Below are 11,290 nucleotides of genomic sequence, written 5' to 3' on the forward strand. Positions count from 1 at the left end.
CTAAATTAGCACAATGGGATTCTCTGCTGATTACTTCATATATACATATGTGTCTTGTGATGGAAATCCATTTACGTTCTCGATCTTGTCTGATTTAATTTCCGTGATTTGTTCTGATGATGTGGATCTGGCGAGTGATGACAGATTCAGTTGTGATGCCAGCATGCAATGAAACCACTCATGTATGAATATATGATATCATGAGTTCATGACCATACTGGCCTAGTAAGAAATCTATTTAATTTTGGGTAGCTGAAGCTAGATCTTCAATTATGTGTTGTGTATGCAGGAAACAGGTTACATACATCACCTTTATTTGCGTGATAGAGAAAACCAAGATTAATTGTCGGTGATTTGATATCGACACCATGTATCATTGTATGTAAAGTTGATACACCAGCATAATTGTATATCGCTAAATTATCATCCCAGCATTGATGGTACATAATTTTAAACAAGGTGTGTGCCACGCCGTTGACATCCTATATATATTCCAGGCCCAACGGAGCAAGGTCACAAACAATTTATGCATGCATACATCGCAAATGGAGTCCGGTTGCATTCTCCTACTGATCGCTAGCTTCGGGGTCGTCGTGACGACAGTGGCACGAGAGACTCCTTCACTGCATTGCCCACCTTCATTCTTCGGAGCAAGTGAGCAAGTGTAACGTTTCTTACCTTCGACAGAAGCGCAGATCGGATCCATGGGAACCTCGGGCAGAGCCATTCACCTCCTCCCCGTGAGGTTTACCGTACCATGCACGACGTTCCAAGTGGTGAGAATCCGGTACATAATGGTTCTCCCCCTCACATCAGAGTTCATCCTGATGGGAGAGAGGCGCAGGGTGCTCCTTCATCTACCTCTAATAAGCTACCTCGATCTAGAGTGTTATTCTCTATCAAAGATTAAATATCCCCTCTGTAGAAAAGAGATGTTCATGCGAAATCTCTTAAATAAAGCCTGCAGGATCCTGTAGTTTTTTTGGATTTTTTGTGCTTATAGTTTTTTTTTGATTAACATGTAATTTTATTGCTCAATAATCAAGATTATACAAATAATGCCCAGTGGATCATGAAACCATGCATATCTACATACTTGCAATGAGGCCGCAACCTTCGCTAAGTGAAGGATTAAAGATGTCGACTAGATGAAGGTGAATAGGCAATTACCAAATTGTCTTTTTCTTAGTTCATTTTAGAGGCAATGCTAAATAGTAAGTTCTCTATGAAAATAGTTAGGATGAGCAACCTATATGATGTTCCATTACACACAAGCAAACTGCGATAAGCTACACATCGTAAACCTAACGGAGATAGATAAATCATAAGTGTTCGAAAGGAAGATGTATGTGGGCACTAATCTCCGTTGGAGAGGTGAAGGCGAACGAATGCCCTCATGACTGCGAATGTCTCACCTACGTCTCCAAGTGCCTCAACCAACTAAGGGCACCCTCAACGCCGACCCTCAAGACCGCGTTGGATCGAGCAGGGCATGCCGGCCAGTTCGCCCGAGGTCTCCGACGACGACCCCACGTGCTTCGACAACGACATGGCGCCGGACTAGCGTCGGTGCATGCCGGCCTGACCATGGAGCAGGCGTAGGAGCACTACGACGCCGTCATGGCGGAGGAGGAGCAGCCTACGTCAGCTCCTCTGTCGAGGTTCCGGCAAGCACGGGAGGAGTAGCGCTACAACCTGTTCCTCCTAGAGCATCACCGGCTAGTGGAGGGCTAGATCGATGCCGAGTGCGTGAACGAGAAGGCCGTGGAGGCCATGGCCGCGGCGAACCCCAACTTCGTCGCGGAGAAGCGTGCGATCTACGAGGCCGTCCGGGCTCAAGCCACCGCTCACCAATAAGCGGCCGTGGAGGCATGGCTACAGACGATCGTGGATGAGAACAACGCCAGCTGCGCCTCCTATGCGCCTCCGATGAACTATCGGGCGGCCCGGTTGTACGACGACAGCGATAGTGCCACCATCTCCATCGTGGACCTCATGTCCACCTTCGACGGACAGGTCGCGGACTCCTCCAAGGATGAGTAGGGCATGGGAGGCGGCGGGGCCTTGTGTCCCATGTGGGCCAGTTTGTCTCCCGTGTTCTACTCTTCCTCGTCGGAGATCGTACCTTCCCTTCACGGGTCTTACCGCCGGTGGTCAAACTGTAGGATAGTTTAGGGTGGGTTTCTTTTTTTGTTCTTGTAACGAAAATCCGGCGTCTTTTCATGAATCTCGTCCGGTTTATATGAAAATCCGTCATGTTTGCATGAACTTTGTCCATTTTGTTGAAAAAGTGTTTAAAATGTATGCAGGCAACGTTGGATGGCCGACTCCTGCATTCGTGTCTGCAGACTGGTCCCCTGTCTGCAGACAGACGGGGGAGGAAATTTGAGGGTCCCCGTTGGAGATGCCCTAATGCACTCACAAACAAGCCTGAAGCATAAATCCAAAACACGAAAGCTCCCCGTGATTCCAATCCACACAGAATTCCCACGAACCCAAGAGTAAAAAATCACACAAAGAACTTGGGAGTTCAAGATTAGTTTGGTGGAAACACGAATTTAGCGCTCCTCTTTATTTTTCTCACAATAAATGTGAATTTGGTTGGCTAGAGAGCGGGTGGAAGCTTGGAGGTGGTCAACAATGGTGGAACTCTGGATCTGGCCAGGACCGTACCCCGTACCTTAGTGGGATAACTTGTCGAGTCCAGCATCAAAGTGGTAATTTACAAATATCAGAGTGTTGTTGTTCTTCAAATGTAATTTTTTTTGCTTGGCTCGCTTTAGAGTACAGACTATGGACCTCTGACAGGCGAAGTTCGGCATGGGCTGCAGGGGGAAACATCGACGTGTTTCACGTGTTCACAAGATGAAGACTCGGTTGATCATGTGCTGGCGGGGTGTATCTATTTAAGGTGAGTCTGGTTCAGCTGTTTTCAGAAACTAGGTGTGCAGGTTCGGACCCTATCGCCCACCGGAGTGGCTTCAGTCTGTTGGAATTTTATCTATTTTGGTTCAGAAATTTCTAATAAATTCTAGAGGCCCACGCAGCCCATTCGTACAAGGCAAGAGGTGGAACAAAAGTTTAGTCCTACATTGCTAGTTTAAAGGAAGTTGGACCTCTTTATAAGGGAGGCTCTTTCTCCACATGTATGAGGATGAGAACAAGAGGGACATCCACGCGCGCTCCTCCTCCGCCCGCCACGCCGGGTATACGAAAGGTCACGCGGGAGCTGCCTCCGGAACCGCACCTTTTGAGTCCGACGTCGACTACCTCAGCAACGACATGGCTGCTCTAGTTTCTGTCCTACATATGTTAGGTTCTACTTCATCTAGTGTCTGTTCTAGATGTGTTTAGTTCAAGTTCATATATGCAGATGCAATTTACCTTTTCTCTGTCAGAACGCATGACTTGTTCTATCTCTACTATATTAGTCATGCTTTATCTAGTATTTCTGTTAATAAAATCATTTGTAAATTGCTCATATTTCCAACAATCCAAAAACCTTATTATAGGCAATTTACACCAAGTGGTTTTGCTGCTTCCATGAGACCTCCTATGTTTGAGGGTATCCACTATAAGAGGTGGCGCGTGAGAGCAGTCTTATGGTTTCAGACCATGAGTTCCTATGACGCCACTCTTGGCAAACCTGAAGGAGAGCTTGATGCTCAACAGGCACAAGCTTTTTAGAAAATGGATACTCTGTTTAAGGCTGCTCTCTTGAGTGTTCTTGGTGAGAACATAGTTGATGCTTATGCGTCAATTGATAATGGAAAAGATATGTGGGATGCACTCGAGGCCAAGTTTGGGGTCTCGGATACTAGCACTGAACTGTACATCATGGAGCAATTCTATGATTACAGGATGACTGAAGAGCGCTCCGTGGTTGAGCAAGCTCATGAGATACAGTCATTTGCTAGAGAACTTGAGCACTTCAGTTGTATGCTACCGGACAAGTTTGTTGCCGGAGGTATCATCACTAAGCTTCCTCCTTCGTGGAGGAACTTTGCTAGCTTACTGAAACATAAGAGATAGGAGTTTTCCGTCCCAGATCTCATTGGCACTCTTGATGTGGAAGAAAAGGCGAGAGCAAAGGACACACGTGCTCGAGGTATTGAGGGAGGATCTAGTGCCAATCTGGTACAGAAGAAGAACTTCCAACCCCATAAGTTCAAGAACAAGGGCAAGTTTGATGGTAAAGCAAAGTTTGATGGGAAGAACAAGGCTGTGCAACACACAAATTTCAAGAAGAAGAATGACAAGAAGAAAGGTGTTTGTCATGTGTGTGGAGATCCTGATCATTGGGCTCCTAGTTGCCCTAATCGCTATGCCAAGCGTCATCCCGGGAAAGGCGACAAGACCGCTAATGTTGTCATTGGAGACACTGACATGAAGGATGCTGGGTATGATATATTTCCCACTATTCTTTCAGTATGTCATTCTCCTGATTGGTTGATTGACACGGGTGCTAATGTGCATGTATGCGGTGATATTTCCATGTTTTCGTCTTATCAGACCGCAGGGACTTCAACCGTGCTGATGGGCAACGGTTCAAGTGCTTCTGTTTGTGGTGTTGGCACGGTCGATCTGAAGTTTACTTCGGGGAAGATCGTGCGGCTGAAGAACGTGCATTATGTCCCCTCCGTCAATAAAAATCTTGTTAGCGGATCTCTTCTGTGTAGAGATGGCTATAAGCTTGTCATGTTTGCAACAATAGTGAATCAAATGTGTGGCATTCACGTCTTTGTCATGTTAACTTTGGTTGCATGTCGCGACTAGCAAAGTTGAACTTAATCCCTAGTTTCACCACCACCAAGGGATCTAAGTGTCAAGTTTGTGTGCAAGCTAAGCAACCTCGTAAGTCTCACACGACTGCAGAAACGAGAAATCTTGCACCACTAGTGCTCATACATTCAGATCTATGTGAAATGAATGGTGTTTTGACAAAAGGTGGAAAGAAATATTTCATGACGTTAATTGACGACTCCACTAGATACTGCCGTGTGTATCTTTTGAAATCTAAGGATGAGGCTTTGAACTTTTTCAAGATCTATAAAGCTGAAGTGGAAAACCAACTTGATCGAAAAATCAAGAGGCTTAGGTCCGATCGTGGTGGAGAGTATTTTTCCAATGAATTTGATGCTTTTTGTGCGGAACATGGTATAATCCATGAGAGGACGCCTCCCTACTCACCTCAGTCAAATGGGGTGGCCGAAAGAAAGAACCGTACTCTAACTGATTTGGTTAACGCCATGTTAGACACATCGGGTCTCTCCAAGGCATGGTGGGGGGGAGGCGATATTGACAACATGTCATGTCCTAAACCGAGTCCCCACAAAGAACAAAGAGATAACTCCATTCAAGGAATGGGAGAAGAAAAGGTTAAAACTCTCTTATCTGCGAACATGGGGTTGTTTGGCGAAAGTCAATGTTCCAATTCCAAAGAAGCGGAAGCTTGGACCAAAGACTGTGGATTGTGTTTTTCTGGGATATGCTTTTCATAGCATTGGCTATAGATTCTTGGTTGTAAAATCTGAGGTACCTGACATGCATGTCGGTACGATCATGGAGTCGAATGATGCGACTTTCTTTGAAGATATCATTCCCATGAAGGATATGGCTACCTCATCTAATCAGGAGATGCCTAGTTCATCGAATCAGGAACCAGTTACAATTATCAAACCTGCCATTTTGATGGAACACTTTGAAAGTCCTGTGGAGGAAAACAATGAAGTTCCTACTAGGAGCAAGAGACAGAGGACTGCAAAGTCCTTTGGTGATGATTTTCTGGTGTATCTCATAGATGACACTCCCAGTTCTATTTCAGAGGCCTATGCATCTGAAGATGCTGACTACTGGAAGGAAGCGGTTCGTAGCGAGATGGATTCCATCTTGGCGAATGAAACTTGGGAGATAACTGATCGTCCTTATGGGTGCAAACCTATAGGATGCAAATGGGTATTCAAGAAGAAGCTTAGGCCTGATGGTACTATTGAAAAGTACAAGGCTCGGCTCGTGGCTAGGGGTTATACCCAAAAGGAAGGTGAAGACTTCTTTGATACTTACTCACCTGTGGCTCGACTGACCACTATTCGAGTTCTACTTTCACTAGCTGCCTCACATGGTCTTCTCGTTCATCAAATGGATGTTAAGACTGCTTTCCTAAATGGAGAGTTGGACGAGGAAATTTATATGGAACAACCAGATGAGTTTGTAATAGATGGTCACGAAGGGAAAGTGTGCAAGTTGCTGAAGTCTTTGTACGGACTTAAGCAAGCACCCAAACAGTGGCATGAGAAGTTTGAAAGAACTTTAACAGCTGCAGGCTTTGTTGTAAACGAAGCTGACAAATGTGTGTACTATCGCCATGGTGGGGGCGAGGAAGTTATCCTTTGCTTGTATGTTGATGACATACTGATTTTCGGAACAAATCTTAATGTTATTAAGGAGGTCAAGGATTTCCTATCTCGCTGTTTTGAGATGAAGGATTTAGGAGTGGCTGATGTCATTCTGAACATCGAGTTGTTGAGAGACGATGATGGTGGGATTACATTGCTTCAATCTCACTACGTGGAAATGATTTTGAGTCGCTTTGGCTACAGTGACTGCAAGCCCTCTCCAACACCATATGATGCTAGTGTGTTGCTTCGAAAGAATCGAAGAATTGCTAGAGACCAATTGAAGTATTCTCATATTATTGGCTCGCTTATGTACTTAGCCAATGCTAGAAGACTTGACATCTCTTTTGCTGTTAGCAAACTGAGTCGGTTTGTTTCAAAACCAGAAGATGTGCATTGGAAAGCTCTAGAGAGAGTTTTGCGTTATTTGATAGGCACTGCGAATTATGGAATTCACTACACTGGGCACCCAAAGGTGCTTGAAGGGTATAGTGACTCAAACTGGATCTCAGATGCTGATGAGATAAAGGCCACGAGCAGGTATGTATTCACTCATGGAGGTGGCGCTATTTCTTGGAAGTCTTGCAAGCAGACCATCTTAACGAGGTCAACAATGGAAGAAGAACTCACAGCACTAGATATAGCTACGGTCGAAGCAGATTGGCTTCGTCGGCTCTTGAATGACTTGCCGGTTGTTGAGAAACCTGTACCGAGTATCCTTATGAACTGCGACAATCAAACTGTGATCACGAAAGTGAGCAGCTCAAAGGATAACATGAAGTCATCAAGACACGTTCAGAGAAGGTTAAAGTCTGTCAGGAAAATGAAAAACTACGGAGTTATTGCATTGGATTATATCCAAACGTCTAAAAATCTGGCAGATCCTTTTACTAAGGGTCTATCACGTAATGTGATAGATAATGCATCGAGGGAGATGGGTATGAGACCCATAATATGAGTTGTTCACAGTGGTAACCTATTCTTTGTGATCGGAGATCCCGTGAATTAGATGTGGAAGACAAGCTGTTGGTCAACTGAGAGGAGAGACTCCTTACTATTAACAATACCACTCCATGAAGATGCAATACTCTTCTAATCTGCATGGCAGGTTGATGTATATCTTAATGTGTTCTAAATGGCTCTTTTAAGCAGAGATGTTGTCCTGCAGAACATCTTTTGAAGAACACACCTATATGAGTCTGATTGTTAAACGTCGCAATCTATAAGAGTAGGGTTCTCTCTACTAAACTCATGAAAGGTCTCGGAGTATGACGCATAAGCTCCACCCGCGGGGAAGACCCACGGTAGCCACGTATCGGTCAAGGCTTTATGTGAAGCTAGATTCGCTGAAAACTTGCAGTTCAAGGCCCAGTCCACTGTTCAAGTTGCTTACTAGTGTAGCATAGAGTTCTAGGTGGAAGTTCGACTTAACAGTCTCCACTGCAGTACCGGTATATAAAACAGTGTTTTGGAACCAACGGAAAATTTTGTGTGCCTCTGGAATCTGGTTGGGGATTGCTGGAATTTTGTCTATTTTGGTTCAGAAATTCCTAATAAATCCTAGAGGCCCACGCAGCCCATTCGTGCAAGGCAAGAGGTGGAATAAAAGTTTAGTCCCACATTGCTAGTTTAGAGGGAGTTGGACCTCCTTATAAGGGAGGCTCTTTCTCCACATGCATGAGGATGAGAACAAGAGGGACATCCATGCGCGCTCCTCCTCTGCCGCCCGCCTCGCCACGCCACGCCACGCCACGCCTCGCCTCGCCTCGTCACGACGTGCCGCGGGTTGCGGGCATGAGCCGAGCCACGCACGACGGGTATACAAAAGGTCACGCGGGAGCTGAAACGTTTTCTGTAGTGGACACTGAATTCGAAGCATGTTCGCTTCGTCTCCCTCCTTTGCTTCACCTTCCGTCGCAGCATCTTCGCGTCCCTCTCCTGTGCCTATAAAAGGGAGACACACCAGAACTTCCTCATCCCAGCTTGACTACTTCCCCGACGACGACTTCTTCCCCGACGTCGACTACCTCAGCAACGACATGGCTGGAGAGGATGTCGATCCCAAGTCCAGTGCTTCTGCTGCTGCTGTCCCGTACGTGTTCTTGTTCTTTCTGTTAAATGTCCTGTCACAGTTCTTCGCTCTAGTTTCTGCCCTACATATGTTAGGTTCTACTTCATATATGCAACTTCATCTAGTGTCTGTTCTAGATGTGTTTAGTTCAAGTTCATATATGCAGATGCTATTTACTTTTTCTTTGTCAGAACGCATGACTTGTTCTATCTCTACTATATTAGTCATGGTTTATCTAGTATTTTTGTTAATAAAATCATTTGATAAATTGCTCATATTTCCAACACAGACATGGTGGTCGATTACGAGGAAACTCTTCAGCAGGAAGGACAAGCGCTGCTTCGACTCTCTCACGATCCTCATCAGCTGGAGGATTTGGAAGCAACACAGACAGCACCCGTGTTTTTCATAATATAGGAACATACAGTTTGCTGTTAGTGTTTTTCATAATATAGGAACAGACAGTTTGCTGTCTAGTGGATAGCATTCTGGAAGAGTGGGAGCAACAGTTTCGCGAGAGTAGTTCCTTAGAGGTGTGGGTGGGTGCTGTCAGCACGCATTGCCTGCAACGTGTTGCTGGCAATCTTGTAAACCTGTGCTGCTATCTTCTATAAAGGTATGATACCCGATTGTGTACTCCTGGAAAAAAAATCCTCGTATGAGTCATCACGAGCGCCAGGACTTGCTTGATAGAAAATTTTACTTCCTCCATTTCTAAATATTTGTCTTTCTAGAGATTTCACCAAGTGACTACATACGGAGCAAAAATGAGTGAATCTACACTCTAAAATATGTCTATATACATCCGTATGTGGTAGTCCATTTGAAATCTCTAAAAAGACAAATATTTAGGAACAGAGGGAGTAGTTAGAAAACTGAATGCAAACATAAATTTCAAATATCTGTACTTTCGCTGCCTTGAAAAAATATGTCAACTTTCTTTGTGTGACCTTGATGAAAACGCTCGAGAGTCTGTCATTTTAGCTGCAGAGCCATTCGTACTGATAAATTTGTGGCTTAGTTGATAGACTCAAGTGTATGTCCACAGGCTCCTCGCCATTTTTTATATTGCCAACTCGAAGAGGCTGGGCAGCCATACATAATGTTAGGCCGAGGCCATCAGCAGCAGGTTACAAGATGGGGAACAGAAAGAAAACATGAATACAACTAGATTACGGCCCGCTTAGGCGGGAAATTAGGAAATTCGTCCAGGAGTGGAGAGCCTCTGTTCTATCGTGAGAAGAGCAAAACCGGCGAGCCCATAGCTCAATGTCATTGACAGCATATTGAGCGTAAAAGCCACACACAGGGGAATAATCACGTTTTATCCGTCGTAGTTCCCATCAGCAAACTTGTCCTCGGGGTAAAACACGGCAATCACCTGCCTCCCGCGAAACCACGTCAAGTGCAACATCGTCTTTGAATGTGTTGAGCTGTCGAGATCCGCGTACTCGAGAAACACCTGCAATGCAATGCAATGCAACACAAAAAGGCTGATTAATTTCCCTCTGTTGCAAGATCTCGTCTCATCATCTGTCAAAATAAACTACTGTAGTACTCCGTATAAATCAAAGACTAAACTGTGCTCGCTCACCTTGCCAACTCCGGCGACCGGAGCGCTGCCGGGGTCAGGCCGTGGGACCACGGCTCTCACCAGCTTACCACCGTGTCTCCGCCCTTCTACCGTCATCCACCAGCAAAAGTTGCGGTAATACACATCGTCCGCGAGCCGATCGGGTGAAAACATGCGGGTCAAGCAGAGCACCTTTGTGGCTCCATCTTCGTGCACGGGGCTCTGCTTAATCAGATAGATCGTCGGTGAGAAACTGATTCTACTGCACAAATTCTTGAACTTGGACACGTGAAAGAACGAGAGGAGGTGAATTAGTAAGAGTTACCGGAGTAGCAGCACTTGGAGGAAGTGGCGTGTAGTAAAGTACTCCATTCGTCCCGAAATACTTGTCTTACAAATGATAGAAAATGGATGTATCTGTAACTAAAATAAGTCTAGATATAATCATTTCTAGGACAAGTATTTCCGAACCGAGGGAGTACAAAGGAAAGCGGAGTGCCCTGCAGCGCGCGCAAATATATCAGTGGTAGTAGTAGAAGAATTAAAGGAATCAAGCCATATATCTATAAGATGTACTTGTATCAATGTATATATACCTCTGGTGTTTTGCCGTAGCGTGACTGGTACAAGACTGGAATCGGCTGAAAGATGCAAAATTGGAGGTCAGAATATATCATCATGTTTAAGCTAGCATAATAAGCGGATATATCTATTTGTTTCTCCCCGTGGGCGTGGGGAAATCCCTGGGAGTGAAACCAACCAATAGTATGCGAGGAATCGGCTCGGCGGGAGGTGCGAACCTGCTGCTGGTAGCGGCTGTCGGTCGGTGGGGAGAGATCCCCGTGGTTGGCCATGAGACAAGGCGGCGGCGGCGATTCCGTATGTTCGTGGAGCTTGGTCGATCGGAACGCGTGGGATTAGATTGCCCCGGGTGGAGACGGGGGATTTGGGCTGTTCTTGTAATGTGACGTGCGGGGCCCGATTTCAGACAGGAGTCGGTTGTGTTTTGTTTGTATTTCTTGGACACGGTGGTGCCAAACAGTTATCTTTGATACTCCCTTCATTTTACAATGTAGTGCGTCTACGTTTCTCAAGATCTAAGTTTAACCATAAATTTAACCAACGAGACCGACTATGATAGAAGCAAAAATTATACCACTGAATTTGAATGAAATCGGCCCCGCATTAGATTGTGAAATGAAGGGAGTATTGTTTTGTTTAGAGCATTGACACTCGGCGCCCCATAGGCCG

The 11,290-nt window shown here is 45.3% G+C and overlaps 1 long non-coding RNA gene across 1 annotated transcript; it reads right to left on the reverse strand.

Annotated features, from left to right (window-relative positions):
• Window positions 1-9,514: 9,514 nt before the first annotated feature.
• Window positions 9,515-10,962, reverse strand: LOC123124254 (uncharacterized). The gene is made up of 5 exons (XR_006461021.1): window positions 10,840-10,962; window positions 10,636-10,680; window positions 10,365-10,539; window positions 10,061-10,261; window positions 9,515-9,928 (listed from the first exon to the last, which is right to left on the reverse strand). It is a non-coding gene; the product is annotated as an uncharacterized lncRNA (long non-coding RNA).
• Window positions 10,963-11,290: the final 328 nt, after the last annotated feature.

The sequence above is a fragment of the Triticum aestivum genome, chromosome 5D (genome assembly GCF_018294505.1).
Source record: "Triticum aestivum cultivar Chinese Spring chromosome 5D, IWGSC CS RefSeq v2.1, whole genome shotgun sequence".
NCBI lineage: Eukaryota > Viridiplantae > Streptophyta > Magnoliopsida > Poales > Poaceae > Triticum > Triticum aestivum.